The sequence below is a fragment of the Sarcophilus harrisii genome, chromosome 5, assembly GCF_902635505.1.
Source record: "Sarcophilus harrisii chromosome 5, mSarHar1.11, whole genome shotgun sequence".
Lineage (NCBI taxonomy): Eukaryota > Metazoa > Chordata > Mammalia > Dasyuromorphia > Dasyuridae > Sarcophilus > Sarcophilus harrisii.
Window position 1 is genome coordinate 80418122 of NC_045430.1, and position 13186 is coordinate 80431307.

General features: G+C 31.8%; 1 protein-coding gene across 12 annotated transcripts in view; it reads right to left on the bottom strand.

Annotated features, from left to right (window-relative positions):
• Positions 1–13186, bottom strand: part of SLC16A7 (solute carrier family 16 member 7) — a 220122-nt gene that overhangs the window by 78210 nt on the left and 128726 nt on the right. The window lies entirely within an intron of this gene.

Here is a 13186-nt window from a genome sequence, read left to right on the forward strand (position 1 = left end):
GGAGAAACATATAGAACTGTAGATTCTCCTAAAATGACATAACTTGAATTCTATTTAATTTCACAAACATCTTAAAGCTTATCAATACTTGGATGGGTGTGTGATTTTAAAACATACATTGTAAATGACATTTAATAAAAAAAAATCAAGAAAGATACATTTTATTTATAATTGCCTTAGTTTTCACTATCAATATTGCTTCTCCAATGTCCAATGTAGTTATCCTCCTCATCATCCCTGCATTTCCTCCTACTCCTCAGTTAACTTCCTTTAACTTGCAGATAGTTTTGGGTTCTCATATCCTGTTCCCTTCCCCCCAACCAATTTTTTTCCTATTCCATTTGTGGAGATTTCTCAATGAGAATGTTATTACTTGTGGCAGGAAGAAAGAATACTTTTAGTGCAAGCTAATGCTTCAAATGTGTCAATGCCAATTTATTTTGTCCGAGATTGTCTTTAGAAGCCTAACAGTAAAGCTAAACAAATTGCTATAATAATAGAAACAAGTGGAGTTTTTGTTGTTGTTATACATCTAAATATGAACAAGGTATTTGCAGTAATCTTCAAATCACCCTCAGGGATATGGGGTCAAATATTATTTTCCACTTCAGAGTTTGCTTATTTGCCCAATGATGAAACATGAAAGTAGCTTCTTTAGTAGCTCAAGATAGGAAAGTAAACATTATTCCTGCAAAAGCTTTTAAAGGAGCTGCACATCCACAAAGGATTATTACAGCAAATTATGATTATGATAGCAACTATAGTAGTATTTATGACTCATGATGCTTTTAACCAGGAAATTTAAAATCACTCAGTGTGAAGTATTTCAATAATTTATGGAGAGTAGGCAATGATTATTATCCTCATTTTACAGATAGATGTTGAGATTTTAAAAGAACTTATTTTTATTCATAAAAGTTTCACATGCCTGAGAACAGAGGATTATAAATATATTGTACTTGAATAGATGAAAGTAGTTAAACACTGTTGACCAGTAACATTCCAGAAATAATCTTTCTTCCCATCTTTGTAGATACCCTGTCAATTCTCTTACTACAAATTTACCTGTTCAATCTCTTCCTCCTTTGTTCTTGAACCCTTTCTACTCTTCTTAAAGGGGAAATTCCCCAGGGTTCTCCTTCTAACCCTCTTTTCTTCTATTAATATTCCCCACCATATAATCCCATTTATCCTAAGGCTTCAAGTATACTTTCTAAACAGATGACTTTAATTTCAAGCCATGAGTTCAGAACTAGCATCATCTACTACCTACAGTGTATATAACAACTCTATTATGTGGGGAACACATTAATTGTCTAATATACCCTGTCCGTGGATTCATTTTTTAAATATCATATATTTTGAATGAAATGTAATCTCTTTAAAGGTGCATACTGGCTTTGGTGTTGTCTTCATACACTTAGCAACTAAAACAGTGTTTTAGATATAGAAGTGTAAATGTTTTTGTTTGTTTTGTTTTGCTTTTTTTTGAAATTCAGTGAACCTATTTATAAAAATTTTTCTTTAGATTGTGCTGCATAAGAAATTGATACTTCTAGCTTTTAGGGAAGTTGAATTAATTTTTCTTTCTATTATGAGTCACATTTTTTGATATATTTCTTTATAGGGGAAACATTAAAACTGTAGGATCACATAGCATGTTTCCTTCTCTCTGTCCAACTAAAGAAAAAATATTATCTTCTTTCCTAAATCATTTAAAAAGAATGAAAGAAAGAAAAATAGGGGTTGATTCAAAAAACATACTCTCATTTTTTAAGACTCTCCAGGTCTGAACAGAAACTCCATAAATTGGTCAAAAGAGAAGGGCAAATCTAGCGCCTGGAAGCAATCAAGCAAAGAAAGAATGCTGCAAGATACAAACCACTGTCTATGTGTAGGAAATAGTGTGAACTAACAATTCCAATCTAGATATTTTCTTTTTCATTCTCAAAAATAAAAAAAAAAATATCAAATCCTCATTATGAATTGTACTTGGTTAAACACTGTAGAGAATGGGGCAAAGAGACATAGAAATTAATACAAAATGAAAGTCAATATTGCCTGAAATATTTAAATTGAAGAACCCTTAGAATGATAAGAAAATCCTAAGGATTTTCTCTAACTGAAAGAGCAGGTGTCACAGTGTTTTCTACATTTGAGAACTTCCTTTCAGCCTCCAGATGACTAGTATGATCCTTTCAAACATCTATGCAAAAAAGGAATTAAATATTATACTTCTATGCCCACACTTTGCTGGCATGATCATGGAAAAGCACAGATAAAGAAAATGGAAATAGGTTGACTTTATTGCTAATTTGGAAAGAAAGCAATGTGTATCAAAGGAAAAAGGGCAAAATGGATAAAAGAAAATGCATTTCGACATTTTAAAGATCAAAGCAAACTATGAAAACTACAATAAATAAAAACAAATATTACTGAATGTAGTGGCATTATAGAGTTACTATTTGGTATACTCTACAGTTAAATGACTTACTTTAAGACATCTGTTAATAAAAAAAATTGTAATAAAATTCATCATTTGTAATCACAATTATCATCAATAAAAATCATTGGCCAGAGTCTGAAATTATTAGAAAGCCAAATTTTTCATATGTAAATTGTTAATGCTTAAGCACCTAGTTAAATCAAATGAGTAATTTACTACAAGTGAGAAAATAACTAGTAATGCTCATCTTTATTATTATTTGTCAAGTTTATAACATGCAAAAATTAAAATTTTTAAAAATGTTAAATTCCTCTCTGTGGGAATATATTTGGAAGCCAAAACCTATCCCTACTAAATGCTACAAAAGTGCAAAGGAAGCTGTCTCTAACAACAAGGTCAAATGAAGAACTGCAAGTGAAGACAAATCGTGTCTCCTGGTATCATGCACTGCAGATTCCAGTCAGTCACAATCAGTCTGGTAGGAATGCTTTTTGCCAAATGCATCATTAATATTCTGTGATCACCAGCTGCCAGAATCAACCATCAATACAACAGCATGTAAAGAAATATTGTGAAGAGGTATTTATATCCTCCTCATGTTCACAGAGCTTCCATTTTTGCAGATTGCTTTTCCCTGAAAACAGAATAGAAAATTATTATTTTTAAAGACAAATTTGTTTGGCCTTTGCCTTCAATATGCAAAGTAGCCTCCTGACTTAATGAGAAGTCAGCAGATTGAGAATGGAGTATGAATATGAAAAATATATCATTAATTTATGAAAAAATAAGGGAATGACAAAGATAGATCCTGACTATAGTGTCAGCTTAAAAAGCAAAAACAAAAAACCTCTCCTGTTTAAACAATTCTTTTCTATATATAGCTATTATATATGTAAGTATACATACTTCTGATTGCTTGAGGTTAAAAAAAAAGTTTTACATTTTTTTCCAGAAATATACCAGTGGAAACTTTAAAGCAAATGTATATGTTATATGGGTTTTTATACTGTGATCAGGACATAAGCATAGTTATTTGAGGTTTAAACTCCTCACCTGCAATTTTTTTTGTACAACTACAAAGAAAAACAAACTGTCTTTTATTACTCATTTATGAGTTTAAACTAAATTTTTGGATTTTTTTTTTAAATTTTAACTATTGTGAGCATTTAGAAACATTACCATATTTTATATTACCCACAAAAAAATAACATAACTAAGAAATCTTCAAGGCTTTCAAATTATGTTATAAATATTAATGTTTAAGCACACTAATAATCTCGGTCAATATTATTATCGTTTTCATTTTTCAGATAGGAAACTAAGGCCATAGCAAGGTTAAGTGATTTATTTAGGTTCACACAATGAATTAGTGGCACACTGGAAATAAACCCTATGAATTTGAATTCTCTGAGCTATTAAAGTATGCTCAGGCATATTAAAGTAGACTTTACTCTTTGCCTTTTCCAGATTATTTTAAAGCTTCCAAGTCCTTTTATGCATTGAACTTAATTCTCTTATTATGAAAACTGTAAAGTCAGAAGGAAAGGAACTAAAAGGTAGAATGACTGATTTTTTTCATGTCAAAGTCATAAAATCTTTCATATTCTTTTATATACCTCTACCTTATCATGAGGGAAAATATATAAGTATATCGTTGTAACTATTGACATTTTTCCATAATACTTTAAAACTCTGATGCTTAATAAGTATTTATTGAACTATATATTGCCTCATTATTGAAATATAACAAACTCATTTGATCAAGCCAATAGTTAAGATTTTACTACATATATGTGTAGAAAAGTAACATGATATAGAAAATTGAAGGCCTATGTGATCAAGAAGACCAGAGTTCTTGTTCTCTTTCTGACATATATTGGTTATGTGAATGTGGTCATAACAATTCACAGTTCCAAAAAACTGTTTTAGAAATCACTAATCTGAGTTGTTAGAATCCACACCTGAAATTTCCTTCACTCATGGATATGAAAGTTCAGATAATAGTGTGTTTGTGCGTGGTGGTGGGTATGAGGGACATATAGAATTAGGAACACAAATAATTGAAAACTTGGAAAATTTTTTCTTTTAGTTATAATAAGCATTTGTTTCATGCCACTTGAGTATGTGTTTCCTCTGTCTCAGTTTGACTGGATTTTCCTTGTTCATAATTAGGATTAGCTTGAGGACTTAGGTGAGGCCCTAGGACCTATGGGACTCTCAATCCTGAGGGATAGCAGGACTAGTCACCTCCAGCTCTGCTAAATTTGGATATAATTCCTTAATCTTAGGTAAGGTAGGCCACAAGAGCTGTTATTAACAAACACTTTCCTTTTGGACTTATCAAAATCTGAGGAACAATCTGAAAAGTCTAAATGATAAGTTTATATCCTAATGGAAACAGTACTTACCAGGGGAATGACAAAAGCAAGTTAAAGATATTTGTGATAGCTCATTGTTAAGTTTTTATTGTATTTATATCTCACAGATCAGCCATCAGCATAAAACAGTTTTCAACTTATTATGTTGATTTCTAGACTTAAATGTTAATAATTAAGATAAAATTAAATTGTGGGTACAGATAGAAAGATTGATAGATATACCTATGTAGAGAGATAACTATATGCCAGATACTGCTGAATGGTTTAGGAATCCCCTCTCCCCCCCCCAAAAAAAAAGAACACAATAAAAATAAGGTCCCTTCCCTCAAGGAGCTCACATTATAGTGTGAGGGGTAGTAGAAGGTGAATACCATGCTAAAACAACCATACATACCTAGATGTATACAGTGTAAATGGGTAACAATCTTGGAGGAAAGACATCAGCACTGATGGATGGGAATGGGGAGAGAAAGGAATAAGGGTTCTTGAAAGTCCTCTTGCCAATGGTGTAATTTGAAGAAGGAAAGAAGCCAGGGAATTTGTCAAGTTAAGAAGAAAAGAATTTTACAGTCATGGGGGATAGCCAGTGAAAAAACACAGAGTTAGGAGACAGTGTGCCATATGTGAGGAACAAGGCTATATAATAAAATAGGCTGAGGGGAGATATCATAATAAGCGTGGAAATGTAGAAATGGATCAAGCTGTGAAGGAAATTTAAAGACAAACAGAGAATGAAGCTAAGAAGTCACTAGAGTTTAATGGGGGCATGGAAATAGGAAGGTATAACATGGTCAGGTGGCACTTTAGGAAAATCACTTTGGAAGCTGAATGGATAATGGAATGGAATGAAGAATAACGTGAGGCAAAAACCAACTTAAATGTTACTGCAATAGTTGAAACATAAAATGATAAAGGTCTACCTAGGGTGGCAGCTATATGAATGGAGAAAAATGGATGAATATAAGACCATTTGTAAAGGAAGGGATGCATGACTTGGAAATATATTGGATAAGTAAGGTGAGTGAGAATGAGGACTTAAAATACTGAGATTATAATTTATGGAAAGTTGGAGGATAGAGATGCCTTTGATAGTAATAGGGAATTTTAAGAAGGGAGATTTTTTAAAGAGGGTATAATTAATTCTATCTTAAATAATTTGAGTTTGAGATTTCAACAAAACATTACTTCAAGAAGTCCAATAGTTATTTAATGACATAAGACAAGAGGTCAGAAGAATGGTTATAGTTGCATAAATAAAGGGATCATATGTATAATAATGATAATTAATTTACTTGAGCTGATGGTATCACTAAGTGAGATATAATAGTGATTAGAAAAGAGAGTCAAGGGTGGAAACAAAATGGCAGAGAGTAGACAGGTCTTTGAGATTCTTCTGACTTCCGTCAGATCAACACCAGATCAAACCTGGTTTTGGAGTGAACTTGGAACTCACAAATATTTGGAGTGTAACAAATTTCCAGCAGAAGATATTTTGGAAGAACATAGAAAAAATCTGTTTTAAGTGTGTAGCTGAGTGTAGGCATAAGGAGGAACTCAGGGCAGAGTGGTTTCATGTATTAGGGAAATCTACCGGAAGGCTCTTAGCCAAAATACAACAGTGTTGGCGATTCTGTCCTGGCTCAGAAGCCAGTGGATCAGCAAACTAGCTGTGAGACATCCTATACAACTACAAAAGGCAAATAGTGAGCCCCTAAACTTCCCAAATATTGTGGGACTTGTACATGCCCACCAAGCACAGGAAGGAAGTGAGCAGCCCAGGACAGCTTGAAGCTGTCATGAAGAGGAAGCTTGGGACAATCTCCCCTTTGCCTTAAGAGCAGACATCAATCTTTAAAAATGAACAAAAAAACAAAAAGATATCTGACCACAGATAATTTTCATGGAGAAACACAAGAACAGATCTCAAACCCTGAAGACACTAAAAGCAAAATGTCTCCAGATGAAGTCCCAAAGGGTGATGCGTTGTTTTCTATCTCACAAAGCTCTCTTGGAAGAATTCAAAAAGGATTTTAAAACAGTTAGAGGGAAAATGGGGAAAGGATATGAGAATTTTACAGGAGAGTTTGGAAAAGAAAACACAGAAATTATTTCTTTTTTTTTTTTTTAATTATAACTTTTTATTGACAGAGCCCATGTCTGGGTAATTTTTTACAACATTGTCCCTTGCACTTCACACAGAAATTATTTCAAGAAAACTCCTTAAAAATAGATTTAGTGAAGTGGAAAAAGCATGTAATTCTTTACAAAATGATTTGATGAAATGGAAAAAGAAATCAACTTGTTGAAAAACAAAATTTAGAGAAATGGAAAAAAAATCTAATGAACAAAACAACTCATTTAAAAGTTTAATTGGCCACTTGCCAAAGGAGATAAAAAAAAAAACTAACTAAAGAAAATAATTCATTAAAAATTGGAATTAAACAAATGGAAGTGAATGACTCAATGAGACATCAAGAATCATTCAAACAAAACCAAAAAAAAAAAAAAATGAAAAGCTAGGAGAAAATAAAATAATGCCTCATCAGAAAAATAACAGACTTGGAAAACAGATCCAGGAGAAATAATCTAAGAATTATTGTAGTACCTGAAAACCATGATTAAAAAAAAAAAAAAGACCCTATATAATATCTTTCAGGAAATCATCAAGGAAAACTGGCCTGATGTCCCAGAACTAGAAGGTAAAATTGTTATTGAAAGATTCAGAGATCACCTGTGAAGGATGCTCCAAAATGAAAACTCCAGGGTGTTAAATTTCAGAATTATAAGGTCAAGAAGGAAATATTGCAAGCAGTCAGAAAGAAACAATTCAAATCTCTTTTTTTTTTTTGATGTTTTTATTTTTATTTTTTTAATGTTCAAAACATATTGACCCTTGCATATACCTTCTGTTAGAGATTTTCCCCTTCTTCCGCCACCCCCTTCCCTAGATGGCAAGCAATTCAATATATGTTAAACATATTAAAATATATGTTAAATCCAATATGTATATACATATTTATACAATTCTTTTGCTGCACAAGAGAAATCAGATCAAAAAAGAAAGTAAATGAGTAAGAAAACAAAATGCAAGCAAATAACAACAAAAAGAGTGAGAATGTTATGTTGTGATCCACATTCAGTTCCTACAATCCTCTCTCTGGGTGTAGATGGCTCTCTTCACTACAAGATAAAATAATTCAAATATCAAGGAGCCACAATCAGGATTAAAGGATCAAAGAGTTTGAGATATGATATTCTGAAGAACAAATTTGCTTGGATTGCAGTCAAGAGTCAGCTATCCAACAAAATTAAGCATTATCTTTCAGAGAAAAGGATGGACATTCAATGAAATAGCTGAATTTCATTTATTTCTGATGAAAAGACTAGAGATGAACAGAAAATTTGATCTTCAAATACAAAACAAATACAAAGGGAGAGAGAGAGACACCCAATAGAGAAGATTGAAATAGATTTTAGACAAGTTTTAAGGAACCCAGGAGTATTACAAATACTATTACAAAAACCCTAGAAAATCCAGAAAAAGAGGGAGATTAATTAAAGGAAACATATTTTTTTAAAAGAGTATTGAGAATAGTTCATTAGATCTGACAACTTAAACACAACTGTGAACTTTGAAAGAGCAGCTTGCTTGACCCAACCTACTGGCACAATGACCTGCACTAACCTAATAAAGAAAACAGCTTGTCCATCAGTACACCACACCCAGAAGTTATCTTGGCAGGAAGTCAACAAAGAGAGAAAATTGCTTTCAAGTCCAGGAGGTACCTTTTAACTGCAAAAGTTCCCTGAATATATGCTTTTCAGCCCATTTTCCCAAGGGACAGAGGGTACTGAAGGTTTTTAAGGTAATGATTTGAACCTATATATTTTATAACACAGTACTTTGCTGTAACTTCTCTGTAAATATTCATTTCTAAAAGTTAATGTCATTTGTTAGATTGATGTGGGTGTACACTAAATAGGGATTCATGAGCAATTGTATCAGAAGACTAGAATTATCCCTAATATTCTGAAACAAATATTCGAAACATTTTGGGCTCTTGGGCTTATAGGAGGAATGGTGGCTAAGAAATTGATTCCAAAAGAGAATATACAATTATAGATGGCAGTTCATAGTTCCTTAGACTATTCTCTATTCTTTATATCTTGGGATATTTTGATTGTTGAATTAACCCAGTAAAATTTTGACAAAAAAGAAAAAGTGAATGTTTACACAAATGTCATCTGCTTAAAAAGTAATTATTATTAGAGTACCAACCCTGAAGTCAGGAGGATCTGAATTCACATCTGGCCCACACACTTAACATTTCCTAACTATATGACCCTGGACAAGTCACTTAACCCAATTGCCTCAGGGGGGGAAAAGTAATTATTATATCACATGAGTTTATTTTAAAGAAATTTGGCACTCTAAGAAATTTCTTAGAACAAGTAGAAAATAAGTATCACTAAAAGTGATAAGGATACATAATAAAAATTATATACTTTTTTTTAAGGGAAAAGTACAAATACTGTTTTCATTGTATCATTTTCAAAACCACACATTTAACTATGTTAACATTGTAACAACTAGCTATTCAATAATCAAATCTTAAAATAATCTATGTCACTATCTCCAGAGTCTTTGTTTCCATGAATATTTTGGGTAACTTCCATTGCTCTGTATAAAAACACTAAAATGCTTTTCCTTTAGAATACTATGAAAATGTTATTTTGAATGTCAGATCTATTGGAAGTTGCCATTTAAGTTTAAAATTAAATGAACGACTATCCTACTAGAGGAGAAACAAACAAACAAACAAAAAACCCAGCAAGTAAGTAGAAAGCAAATAAACCTGAGCCATACTATTACATTGTTCTTAGTTATGGCCCATGTGATGTTTAACCTAGACAATGGCTCTGATTTAAATCATACTACTTCAGCAAATAAACTGTAAATGGTAAGTGAACCCAATTCAAATGTATCATAAAAAGGTAACACAAAATCACTGAGATAATTTAATTTATAGTCAGAAGAGTCATGACTTTGAGTTCTGGCTCTTAGATACTAGCCATAAGTATTTATAATCTCTAAAACACTATATACATATGAGTTATTATTTTGTGAAATCCTGTATTGCAAAGAAAAATATAAAAATGAGGCAACACTATAAGGCAATCAATTCTAAGGCCATCCTATGTATGAACAAAAAATATATTCTCATAGAATATACTAGGGAATGCTGTTGCAAGCAGCAAAGGTCTTTAATGTTTAAAGAAGTGTCCTCTGATCTTTTTGAGTATGACAATCTCTTTCTTTTTATTATCAACAAATTTCACAGACTTCCTACCATACACAAGATAACTGCCATACTATTAATATACATTGATAAAAGTCCATAAGATAAAAATTTACTGAGAAATCAAGGATGCTCATTATCAACAATAGTATTCAGAATTGTGCAGTAGCAATAAGAGAAGGAAAAGTAACTAAAGGAATCAGAATGGGAAATGAGGAAATAAACCTTTGTCTTTGGGGCAGACTGTATGATGATATACTGTGAAAATCCTAGAGATTTGGTTGAAACAATTATTTAGCAAAGTAACAGGATTTAAAATATACTCACTTAAAATATCAGCATTTCTCTATCACCAACAAAGTCATGCAAGAAATGATAGCAAGATATTTCCCTTAAGATAAGTGTAAAATAATTGTAAACAATATACAATACTATAAGAACAGATTTGCAATGTACTTTTTATACAAATAAAATGAAATTTAAATACTAATAATTTAATAAATTGATGAAAAACTAATTGTTCTTAGGTAGGTCAAGTCAATATAATAAAAATGGCAATTCTACATAAACTAATGAACTTATTCAGTGCCACCCCAAATAAAAACTATGGAAAATTATTTTATTAAACTAGAAAAAAATAACACAATTCATTTGGAAGAAGAAAAGTTCAAGAATATCAAAGGAACTAATGGGATTGGGAGCAGGGGGGAGAGGTGGAGATATAAAGAAGGAGATCTAGCAGTACCAGATCTGAAACAGTATTATAAGGCAATAGATATTCAAACTCTTTGATACTGGCTATGGAATGGAATGATGGATCAGTGGAATTAGATTTATAATACATAGTAGTAAATAATTATAGTAATCTCACATTTAAGAAATGCAAATATTTAAGCTTTTGAGATAAGAGCTCCCTATTTGGTAAAAATTGTTGGGAAAACTGGAAAACAGTTTAGCAGGAACATGGTACAAAACATCGATCTCATGCCATTTACCCAGATAAGGTCAAAATGGATACAAGACCCAGGCATAAAGGAATATACTTTAATTAATCAGATTTTTGGATAACAAAAGAATTTATGTATAAAAAAGGGATATGATTGGGGCAGCTAGGTGATACAGTGAATAGAGCACCAGCCCTGAAGTCAGAAGGACCTGAGTTTAAATCTGACCTCAGACACTTAACACTTCCTAGCTGTGACCCTGGGCAAGTCACTTAACCCCAATTGCCTCAGGGGAAAAAAAAGGATTGTGGGATATAAAATGGACAATTTTTATTATATTATATTAAAATTTTATTGCACAAACAAACCCAATGTAGCCAAGATTAGAAGAAAATGGAAAATTGGGAGAGGGAAGAGAAATTTTCCAGTCAGTTTCTCAGATAAAGGACTCAGATCTCAAATACAGACAGACACACACATGCACACATACCCACATGAATCAAATTTACAAGATATGAATCACTGTCCAATTGATAAATGGTCAAAGGATATATAAAAGGCAGTTTTTGGAAGAAGAAATCAAAGGTATAATAGAGTCATATAAAAAATGCTCTAAATCATTATTAGAGAAATGCAAATGAAAACAACTCTGAGGTACCTATTAGATCGACTAAAATGATAATAGAGGAAAAGACAAATGTTGGAAAGGATGTGGAAAAAATGGAAGACGGATACACTGTTGGTGAAACTGTAAACTGATCCAACCAGTTGGAGAGAATTTGGAATGGTTGCCAAAGAGTTATAATGTTATAAAATATTATATAACCTATGATACCTGCTGGTCTATGAATAAGTGATTTAATTCTTTGTGAACCCCAGAATTCACAACTGTAAAATGAAAATAGTACCTGTAAAATATAGCTGACTCAGTGACTGTCAGGTCTACACAAAATAATAAATGTTAAGTGCTTTGCAAATGTTTTTGTGCTGTATAAATTCAAGCTGCTATTTACTTTATTATCACCTTTGCTATACCGAGTCCTGCTGGCTATTTTATTGAAGTTAAAAATTAAAGTAATAGTGGTTAGAACAAAGGATTACTTCTAAATAACTTCAAGGATCCTTGATATCCTAAATCCATAGATTGGGAGTCACTGGTTTCAAACAGGACTTTTAACCTTTTTGTCCTGTAACTCATAGAGAATCTGAAGGAATCTATGGACTCCTTTTTTGAATATTGTTTTCAAATGCATAAAGCAAAATATAGACAATCAATCATTAGGAAAATAACATATTGAAATACATACATACACATAAACATATATACATATATTCAAAGCATATTTCAATATATATTGAATATACATTGTGTATATATCAATATTTCATATATGTATGTGTATATATTTATGTGTATAAAAGACCCTAGTTTAAGAACCCTTGATCTACATTATTTATTTCCTCCAGTGTGAACTATGTTAATCCAGTGCTCTCTCTTTGCAGTACTGCCTAAACCCAACTGGGATCTAGACAATGGGCTTGTTTAGTCCATAACAGTTCCCATAGACCTTTACTATCTACATTAAATTTTTAAAAATCATTCCAGGAAATCTCTCCTTAGAGTAACAGATTATTATAACTGAATTTCACTTTACAAAACAGATTTTTAAATGTGCTTTCATATGTAGATTGGGGGGAAGGAATAGCAAAATGGGGATGTAATATAAGTAGGGAGGTTCTGCATTAAAGGAAACCTGAAGTGAATTCTCATAATCAGAGGAATTCCTTTTTAATTTGAATAATCACTTGTTTCATCTGGTTCATTAAATTCATATTATCATATAACAGGGTAACATTGACAATCTTTCAAATATTTAAGACAATTTGGGGTAAATTGTATATATTTTTAAAAAGTGATTAAAATAGCTGTCATTTCTCTTTTGCTTAAAATAAGTATAATATGATTAGAATATCATTCTGCCTTTATAAAATTACCCATGAGCCAATATTATCTTCATCTCATTAAACTATTTTATAGTTTTATTCTCTGATATACTTAAGTCTCTGTAAAATGTGTCACCATCATCGTTATCACTATCACCAACACTACTACCACCA